Genomic DNA, 11,427 nt, shown 5'->3' on the forward strand with positions numbered 1-11,427 from the left:
TTGAGGCGCCAGCCACGCATAAAGCTTTCACTGCTCAAACCTGATATTGCAAAATCCATGCGAGACAAACAGGAAAACTGCAAGAGCAGCGCGATTTGTTTCGTGGGCAGGAGCGTAGCTTCGTGGTGGGGGACCGGATGTTCGTGAAAACTGTGTGGTGAACGCGTTTCGTGAGAAGACGGTGTTGTGATCCAAATTGTCAGTGCTGTGACATATGTGGTGAAAGTACGCGATCAACTCCGGTTCACACACGCCGATCACCTGCGTCCTGGGCATGCTGACCCCGGCGAGACGCCCCCGTACGCGGAGGTGGGTGTGAAACAAACGCCACCAGAAGAGCTACCGGCAGATGACCGCACTCCGACACCAAGACAACTGCAGGCAGACTAGGATGGTTCCAGTTCCCCTGGAACGCCGGCAGACCCCAATCACAGAACACTAGAGCACGACGAATCAGTGCCGCTACCCTTGTCCGCAAGACTTGGCGGAGTCGCCCGTGCCAGCGGCGCCAGCTGCACCCAACTCGGGGGAACAGCCACCACTACGTCGGGCTGCTCGTGTGCGGCGGCAACCGGACTGGTTTAGATCTGAGGACTTTCAGTAATTTCCTCTTAATTAGTCGGGTGGTAATGTTAAATTGTTAATTACACCGAACCTAATCTTACTAGGTGTTAATTACTCCAGTTAGCTAACCCATGTATTTAATTGAGCGGGAAGGAGTTGTGATAGCGCAGCACGTCATGCCGCATGTGTACTGGGCGGGCTAACTGCCATGATCCATGTGACGTGACATAGCGCTATATATATATATATATATATATATATAATTCACGCCGGCATTGAATAAACTGATTCCATTCCTGGTTGGCTGCTTGATGACGCTATAACACTGATGACATGCAAAATAAAATTCTGGCATTAACAGCCACAATCAACAGGCTTGTCACGCAGAATGGTGAATTGGAAGCATGTCTCAGTCAAAACAACTTCAAGGCTGTTTCTTCACTTCTCGAGGACTTAGACAATCGCATGACCGCAGCGGATAACGCCCCTGTGGTCAATGACCTCTGCACCAAACTACAGGCAGAGGTGGCTTAGCTTTCGACAACTGTGACACGGCTACTATCCACGAATGATGAACTAGAAAACAGGTCCCGTCGCAACAATATAATTCTACATGGTCTTGATGAACCGATTGGCGAAACTCGCGAAACATTATTATCTAATGTTTCACGGCTATTTTCTGAGACCCTGATAATGCAATGTCCATCCATTGAGCGATGTCACAGGATTGGTCGGCCTCGGTAAGGCCACCGGCGCCCGGTAATAATGAAGATCTTGAGTTTCCAGGAAAAGCTTCAGATCTTCAAAAATGCCTCTAAACTAGAAATTTGCGATCTGCGCTTCACCGATGACCTGTCTTCAAATGTGAGATCTGTTCGCAAAAAGCTTTGGGAGGCCTCGGGTTCATTTCGCGACAAAGGTTTTGTTGCAAAGATGCGCTATGATCACGTCTTTGTTAACAAGATTCGCTATCACAAGGATCCCTCGTCTAACTCAATGGTGAAATCCTCCAGTAATTTTTTTCGCTCCTCATTTGTGCCTTTAGTTACCAACTGTGCCGATGCCAGCAGCCATACTGTATCACAATCATCGAACCTTGACCAGCTTCCACATCGCTTGATTGCCTTCGTTTACTCAATCTTAATGTACGAAGTATCGCCACTAAATTTCCTGCCTTATAATCTCTTATTCACTCGTACTGTCATCACGTTGTTGCCATCACGGAAACGTGGCTACACAAAGGGATTTTTGACTCGGAATTCACTCCACCGGACTATATCGCAATTCGGACGGACAGACAGAACAGTAAAGGGGGCGGCGTTGCCCTTTTGCTTCGGTCAGATCTGATGTTTTCCATTTTTCCAGCTCTTCTAGATACGGAGTCGCCCTGATGCAAACTTTACTTGGAAAAAATGCATTTTGTAATCGGCACTTTCTATCGCCCTCCGGGAACAACGGTGGACTCTCTTCAAGCAATCGAAACGTTCATGCACATGCACAACCTAGGTCCTTTCAAGTTTATTTGTCTCGATGATTTCAATGCACCGGGCTTTCATTGATCCTCTCTATCGACGTGCGGTCATGATGCCACGATAAAGAACTTCTCAATTTTAGCCGGAATTTGGGGCTTACTCAGATCGTTTGCGAGCCTACCAGGCAGAATGCTCTTTTTGGGCTTGGTCTTTCTTAGCTCGAACCTTGCCGCGAATGATTACACTTGTGAAGTGGCAGAAGGCTTTTTTGATCATAAGGCTGTTTCCATTCCGTGCATTGTTCCTAAACCATCCTTCGTTCTTGCTACATTTCGCGATTTCAATCACGCTGACGACACCTCTATTCTAGATACATTGGCTGATGGCTTCGACACTTTTGAAACACTCAGTATATCAAGTGTTGTAAATGTTCTCGTGACATATTTTGAAAATATTGTGACGTCATGTAATGAACATTTAATTTCCATCAAAACAAAAATGAATAATACTACAATCCCTTCGATGAACAGAGATATACATCTTTCACGTCGTGTTTGCCGACTTAGACGATTGAAGGACTCCCATAATCCCGTACACACTGCTAGGTTTGCTAAAGTGAAGGAGGATCTTCGTACAAAAACCCCATCAGCTAAATATTTTTTATAGCGTGCAGCTACCGCTTCTGTTGAAAAGTAACCCGCATAAGTCCTGGGGATCCATTTTTCAACGTGACAGCTTTTGTACATCTTTATGTGTGAATAACGAAATGACTAGTGATTCATTATTAATCTCCAACGCGATAATCATATTGTTCCTCCTTTTCCAAACATTCATCCAACTTGTCACATTAATGGTATCTTTGTTAGCACAGAGGGTGTCTTAAACCTCATACTAAATCTTGATACAAAGAAAAGTGAAGGGCCTGATGGAATCCCGGATTTGTTTCTCGTTCGGTATGCCTTATGAACTACACGATACCTCACTCTTATCTTCACAAAATCGCTAACTTCCGGCATAGTACCTTCATCATGGAAGACGGCTAAAGTGCTTCCGTTACATAAGTCAGGTAGTAAGCAGCATTTTTCTAACTACCGGCCAATATCTTTAACACCATATTCATGCGAAATACTAGAGCATATAATATACAAACGCATTATGCAATTTCTTGAATGAAATGACATTCTCAGTAAAGTACAGCATGGATTCAGATGCGCTTTTAGCACCATAACACAACTTGTCGAGTTCACGTTTGACAATAGCTTCTAACCTGGATAAGGGATTTCATATTAACGCTATATTCATAGATTTTTAGAAAGCTTTCGATACCGTACATCACTGAAAATTACTGTCCAAACTAAATGCCATTCTTAACAACCCTCAATTAGTGAACTGGATAGAGTTTTTTGTCTCAGCGCTCTCAATTCGTAAGCTTTAACTCGATCAATTCCTCGGTGGTGGATGTGTCATCAGGCGTCCCTTAAGGATCGGTCCTCGGTCCTCTACTTTTCTTTCTATATACTAATGATTTACCACGCGAGATATCATCTAAAATCTGAATGTATGGAGACGACTACGTATTGTATGACATCACTTCATCTCCCTTTGATCATGTTCGCCTTAATGAATCATTCGTCAGATTTTCCAAATGGTGTGAAACATGGCAAATGAATATTAACTTCCGTTAGACTGTCGTTATGTCCTCCTCTAATAAAGGTAGCCCGTTCTTTTTCAGCTACAACTTTAATGTTAATTTATTTCAACGCATTTCTGAATATAGATATCTTGGTCTCACGTTCACCACTAATCTGTTCAGGTCGAAGCACATTGATTCCATTACGACTAAAGCTCTACAAAAACTCGGTTATTTACGTCGTACGCCGTCTAATTCTCCGCGCGATACTAAATTACTGTCATATAAAACTATTGCTCGCCATATACTTGAGTATGGTAGTATCGTTTGGAATCCCTACAAGCAGTACGAAATAGACAGAGTTGAGGTCATCCAAAGGAAAGCCATTAGACTTATCTAACAACGTTATGACCGCCATTTCTCACCGTCGTCAGTCATGTCATCACTCAACCTAACATCACTCGCCGAACAGCGACACGTTAATTCTTTAAAATTTTTTCATGGCATTATTCATTCATCTTGTCACCTCTCCAGTAACGAATATATCACCTTTGCAAAAATCTTTCAGTAGGAGACATCACGCGCTTGACATTACGCCCTTTTTTGCACGCACTAATACTTTTAAGTATAGCTTTTTTCTTAAAACAATTGAAACATGGAATTCGCTACCAGGAACCAACCGTTCTCTCCCATTAAATGAATTCTTCTCTGTGCTCCCTCAACATTGCGCTTAACTTTCTTTGTTGTCTATTGTATTTCTTTTTTGTATTATATTGTATTATCCACTCCTGCTACAGCCCGACCAGGGGCTGCAGTATATGTGAAAACGAAATAAATAAAAAATAAAGTAATTGAACTACTAGCACCTACCATCTCAAGAACGTTCACTTAGATTTTGTCGTGTCATATAAATATCTTATTATACACATTACAAATAACTTGTATTGGACCATTCATATACAGTACGTCATTAACAATGTCAATCGCATGCTCGGGTGTTTACGGCGCAAATTTTTGAAAGCATCGACCACTCTAACGTTACAGCTTTACAAGACTCTAATACGCTGAAAACTTGAATATGCATCTGCAATATGGGATCCCAATCACGTTAATCTCATTACGTCACTTAAACTAGTCCGATATAACTGTACCCGTTTCATTCTGTCTAATTGTAACCATGCTGCGAGTACAATGTTAATGGAAATAAACCTAGCACTTATCCCACTCGCTAACCGTCGCAAAATTGCCCGACCTTCGTTATTTCTTATAATTTTTAATCACACCACGTTTCATAACGATTTCATCCTGTGGTCTCAGTGCAATTCAAACAGCGTCGATCATCGCAGTACGGTGGGAATTGATTCATGTTACACGAAGTTTCTATTTCAGTGGTTGATCCCCCGTACATCTCAGGAATGGAACCACCTTCCCTCAGATATCGTAGCCATTACTGATAACAAACTTTTCCGCGAAATGATAGTCAGCATTGTATAATCACGAGAATCATTTTATTACCAGAACTGATTAGCCTTGTTTAATTCCTTTACACTACTACGCTGTAACCACTGCCCACTTTAATGCCATATTGCCCTGAGGGTATTTTAACTAACTATAATGTTTTGCACAAATGAGAAAAAAAAAACAAATTTATGACCGCTGTGACAGCGTTCAAGCTTTTAGAAGCGTATACTCACTGCTAAAATATAAGACTCTTGAGGCTGGATAACGAATGGCGACCTGTGAGATGAAAACTGTGCTAAGGTTTCGGTGCTGATCCACTTTCTGGGATATACCAAGAAAGATATTTGCAGTTACCGTTATATATTTCTGTCGATATCTATTATTGACTGGCTCTAGAGGAATGATTCAAATGTATATATTTGTTTGTTTGTTTGTTTGTTTGTTTGTTACAAATAGTTTCAAAGTCTGAGGTCACTACAGAAAGGAGTGGGAAGCACATACATTAGTGTGCATAAAATACACGTTTAACAATAACAAGAAATGATGAAGAAATACAAGCTTATCAAAGAAAAGCATCTTGGATGGTACTTTTGAAGTTAGTGTTCGTAATGTCAGCGATGAAGGGTGAGAGTTTGTTACATTCGGTGTAGGCTTTCGGAACGAAAGAGTCATTACACAGGTTAGTTCGACAAGATCGGACACGAACCTTAAATTTATGATACATACGCGATGGAACGTACATGGGCCGAAAAAGAAGATCGCTTTTTAACGCGTCATTCTGAAATTTGTGAAAAAAGGCAGAGGCGGATTGAAGACTAATCAGGCAAGGTTAAGGTGTCTAAGGGAATAATGTGACGATATAAACCGGGCAGCGCAATTCGAGGCCAGAGTGTAGATTGACTATATCTACTTCGTTACCGCGAGAAATGGGCTCATAATTGGTGTTTTCATGTTTTAACATTTTATTTCACGACATAGTAGGCGCAACTTATACTGCAATACAGTACATTATAGTCTAGTCACTGGTGTTTTGAGTGGATGTATAGCAGTAGTAATTGCTCAGACAATTTTTGAGAATTCTTATGTGAAACTTTCAAGAAGCACCTCAATGAAGACGAATCAAAGTAATAATTTGCTATTTTTTGTTTAAGTACTGAAAGTAAAAATATCTGAAATACACTAAATATTCACCTTGTTCCTAGCTGCCAATTTTCCTAAGCCCGATGAAGGATACTGTGAAGATTTGGTGGCCTGAATACGAGCCATAGTGATGCTCATGCTCTGCGAGAAAGCAGTACCTTCGGAAATGTGAAAACGGATAAGTTCCTATTGTACTGGCAGCATTCGTTTTTACTCGTTGGAACAAGCACTTGGTTCCTGTTTTACTGCATTCGTTAGGCTCACAAAGCAATGGTTGTCAGATCAGGGAACAAGTGGAAGCCTCCTTATACTTGATTATTTTGTTAGTTTCTGTGCAAGCAAGGTGGTCTAGTGCGCATACAGCCTCCACGTGCATTGTTCAGTTCCTGCACAGCGCTGTATAATACTGTACAATATTGTGCAGCAACAAATAAGGGCCCTTCAAAATGTAGGATCTCACACTGTTAGCTTAGCTCGAAGGCCGGTATGTAATCGACTGCGTGCTCTTTTGTGGCTGAAAAGCCTACACGCCAGAAAGGATTGCTCGTAATAATTTGTGCATACGCTGTCAAATCGATTATGGATAAAAGCTACCCTCGGGGGGTTAAAAAAGTTGCACTTGATATTACTCAAACACAATTATCAAAATAACACGCATTCATCAGCATCTACAGTTGTGTGAGACACCGTTAAAACAGCTTATACGTCCGATCAGAAAAATGACAACCCGTGAGAGGCTTCGCTGCTGCTATCTTTCACAACTTATCATGTCGAATCGACCCAAGTGCAAATTCTGAGTTTTTTTTTTACTCAACAAGTGCAGTACCTGCGGCTAATCTGAACGATAGCTTTAGTTTTAATTTTCCAGACTCGTGAATCTTCCGAAAATTGCCGAATCTGACAAATAGCTAAAGTTCAATCATCATTTCAGAGGGTGCATGATGTTGCTAGTAGAAGAATTCCAATAGAAATGCATAACACGATGAAATACTTTGGATCAAATTGATCGATTTCTATAGGCGCGGTAACAAAAAAGTTTGGGTCCCAATGTTTGATGCATATTCCAGTTTAGGAGGGGCAAGTGCTTTGTACAAAGTTAGTTTTGCGGACGACGGTGCTTTGCATATCTTACAGCGCAGGTCGCCAAGAGTGCGGTTAGCGTTGCTAGTTACTTAGTCAATGGCAAGTCTTTAGTAATATTGTCACAGTCGGTAATGTAGAAAGAAGAGGACGCTGATGGTGGCCTTATTGGAGACGACGAAGAAGAGTTTAGTATTATCGCTGCTCTACGCTTGCTGGATCAGCCATTAAAAGTCATCTCTGAATAGACGAACGCTTCTTCCTTCCCGTAACATCATTGGTGGACGTGCTGGGTTCTCACTTGCGCAAGATGGAGCTCCGCAGCGGACGTAACCTGGCCGCCATGTCATCCGAAGGAGAGAGTTCAACCACGGCCCCGTCGTCGCCACCGACGGCCATCCTGGCCCAGTCTCGCGACCCTAGCATGTTTTCCGGAATTGTCAAAGTCGACGTCGATGACTCCTGCAGAATTACGAACGGGTCAGCGCACACAACAGGTGGGATAACACGCTTATGCTGGCTAACATAATACTCTACCTCAAGAAAACCGCACGGGTCGGGTTCGAAACACACGGAGGTTACAAGTGGGACCAGTGCAAACAGAAGCTTATAGATTTGTTCGGCAAGCCCGTCGGCTGCCAACGTGCTGCGAAGAAGGACCTTGGGACCCGTGCACAGACGTCCACTGAATCTTACGTGGCGTATATCCAGGACGTCCTCGCTCTTTGCCACAAAGTGGATAACAATATGGCAGAGACAGAAAAGGTCAGCCACATTTTAAAAGGCATCTCGGACGACGCGTTTAATCTGCTAGTTTAGAAGAACACAACAACAGTCAACGAGGTCAATAACAAATGTCGCCGCTTTCAAGAAGCGAAGAGTCGCCGCATAGTTCAACATTTTACGCGTCTACCCTATAGTGCAGCTTCATCGAGATGCGAAGACATTTGTCTACCGCGTGAGCCCAGCTCCTGCGAGAACGTCGTACGCATCGTTCGGCGAGAAATCGAAGCAACGTCTCCTGCCACGCCAGGGACGCAGTGCTTTGACGATTCCCGGCCGCTTGTCTTTCATCCAGTCGGTAATTCGCGAAGAACTTGCCAATGTGGGTCTTCCGTCCATCTGCTCCACAAGCCGTCCTGACTGCTTCTTCTGCTGCCTCTGCCCTTATTCACCGGAGCCAATACAGTCCATATCCGAGCTATCGCAACCCGGCCGAGTGGCGCACACATGACGATAGACCCATCTGATTTTACTGTGCACGTGTGGGCCACATCTCTTTCCTGGCCAGCCCACTGGCCAGGAAAGAGGAGTTCCTGGCCAGCCCACTCTCGACCAAGCTTTCCCGCCTACCGCCGCTCCCCACTGAATCCTCGTCCGCTATCACTCTCCAACGAGGTTGAAGACGCCCCTGACAACGCTCGAGCCACCGCGGCTAGCCGCTCGCCATCACCACATACTCGACGCTCCCGTTCGCCCCAGCTGCGTCGCTCTCCATCCCCAGCGCACCGTCGCCGCTCTCCGACGGTAAACTAGCTGGGGCAGCTCCTGGAGGTGACGCTGCTCTAGAGCCCCGGCCTGAAATTCCTCAGCTGACCCTGCCTACTGATCGGAACCTGCTGGACGTGGACGTGGATGGTTTTCCCGTTACAGCACTCATCGGCACTGGAGCCCAAATTTCCATCATGAGTGCGGAGCTTCGAACGCGCTTGAAGAAAGTACTTACCCCTGCTCCGACTCGACTGCTCCAGGTCGCCGATGGTGGAACTCCGGCTGTGCTTGGAATATGTACTGCTGGCGTCAGTGTCTCCGGTCGCCACACTTCCGTTTTGTTTGGTGTGCTAGAACGTTGCCCTCACAATGTGATCCTCAGACGCAACTTTCGGCGGCCCATTCTGCTCTGATTCACTGTTCAGCCGGTGTTGTACAACTTGACCTACCCCTACCTGTTCCCGTTGACCTTCCTGCTCAAGCTCGAACTCAGCTTCGTTCCGCGGATTTTATTCGCCTGCCATCTCTAGCAGCAACTTGCGTCCCTGTTTTAGCCTGCCCACCTGTACCTGACGGAGACTATGTCCTTACTCCCGCGCCTTCAGCCCTGCTTTCTCACAATGTCTCCTTCCCACACAACAGCGTTTCGGTAGGGGACAATCAGACATGTTCTTCCATCCTAAATATCGGACGGTGCCCGCAAGTACTTCCTCGAGGCATGTCTCTTGCCACGTTGTCACCGTCACACGAGTGCCACATTTCCGTTCTATCTGTTGCGCCATCTTCGACCAATGCCCATTTTGCGCCTTCTGCATCTGCCCCGACCGACGACTTTACAAAGATGATTGCACCGGATCTCTCAACCCAACAAGCCACAGAGGCCCGTGACGTCCTCGAGACCTACTCCGACATTTTCGACCTGAACGATCGCCCTTTGTGTCAAACCGTGGTCGTGAAGCATTGTATAAATACCGGCGATGCAGCACCTGTTCTCCGACGCCTATACCGGGTGTCGCCCTCTGAGCGACAAGTTATCCAGGGGGAGGTTGACAAGATGCTTGCCAAATCGATTATTGAACAGCCTTTAACCTTGTGGGCTTCCCCTGTTCTTCTCGTCAAAAAGAAGAATAAAAGTTGACGATTCTGCGTTGACTATGGTCATCTAAACACGATCACCAAGAAAGATGTATATCCACTTCCCCGCATGGACGATGCTCTGGATTGTCTCCACGGTGCCAATTATTTTTCATCTATAGACCTTCGTTCTGGATATTGCCAAATTGCCGTGGATGAAATGCACCGTGAAAAAACCGCATTCGTCACACCAGACGGCCTATATCAGTTCAGGGTAATGCCTTTTGCCTTGTGCAACGCCCCGGCGACCTTTTAACGGATGATGGACATGCTCTTGCGTGGTTTGAAATGGTCCATCTGTATGTATTACTTGGATGACATCATCGTATTTTCTTCCCCATTTGCGACTCATCTTGAAAGACTTTCATCTGTTCTTACGGTTTTTTGCACCACTGGCTTGCAACTCAGCTCGTCCAAGTGCCACTTCGGTCACCGTCAAATAACCATGCTTGGACATCTCGTCAATTCGTCAGCCATTCGTCCCGACCCCGCTAAAGTTCATGCTGTAGAGAATTTCCCCGTACCAACTTGTGGCAAAGATATTCTCAACTTTATTGGCCTTTGCTCTTACTTCCGCAGGTTTGTGAAAAATTTCACCCATGTTGCCCGTCCCCTGACTGACCTCCTGAAGAAAGACGTTCCTTTTTGTTGGGGCTCTGAAGAAGCGTCTGCTTTCTCGCAGCTCATCACGCTGCTCACCACACCTCCTATTCTCGCCCATTTTGACGCCTCCACTCCGACAGAAATCCGCACTGACGCCAGTGGCTACGGCATCGGCGCTGCTTTAGCTCAACGCCAATGTGGGCACAACTGCGTTATCGCCTACGCCAGCAGCCTCCTCTCTCCCGCCGAGCGCAATTAATCGATTGCTGAGCGCGAGTGTCTCGCCCTCATTTGGGCGGTGGGCAAGTTGCGACCCTACATATATGGTCGACCATTTACAGTTACAACCGATCACCACGCACTTTGCTGGCTTTCCTCGCTCAAGGATCCCACCGGACGCCTCGGTCGTTGGGCCCTACGGCTGCAGGAATACACACACACTGTGGTCTACAAGTTTGGTCGTCTACATCAGGACGCCGACTGCCTGCCTCGTCATCCCGTCGATGTACCGGACGGTTTAGTGGATGTCACACAGATTTGCGTGCTTTCGCTGTCTGCCCTGCAAGACATTGGCGCTGAACAACGACGCCATGGATCGTTACGGCCGATTATCGAACGCCTGCCCTCTGATCCGTCTGACCCATCCCTTCACATGTTCATACTACAAAATGGCATCCTGTATCGCCGCAACATGCACCCTGACGGGCCCGAGCTCCTAACCATCATACCGTCTCATCTTGGACAGATTCTACTGCAGAAACTGCACGACGTTCCCACCGCTGGACACCTTCGCGTCAAGCGGACCTATGACCGAATTAGGCGATCGTTTTTCTGGCCCCGTCTCAACTGCTC

The sequence above is a fragment of the Dermacentor andersoni genome, chromosome 1 (assembly GCF_023375885.2).
Source record: "Dermacentor andersoni chromosome 1, qqDerAnde1_hic_scaffold, whole genome shotgun sequence".
In the NCBI taxonomy this organism is placed as follows: domain Eukaryota; kingdom Metazoa; phylum Arthropoda; class Arachnida; order Ixodida; family Ixodidae; genus Dermacentor; species Dermacentor andersoni.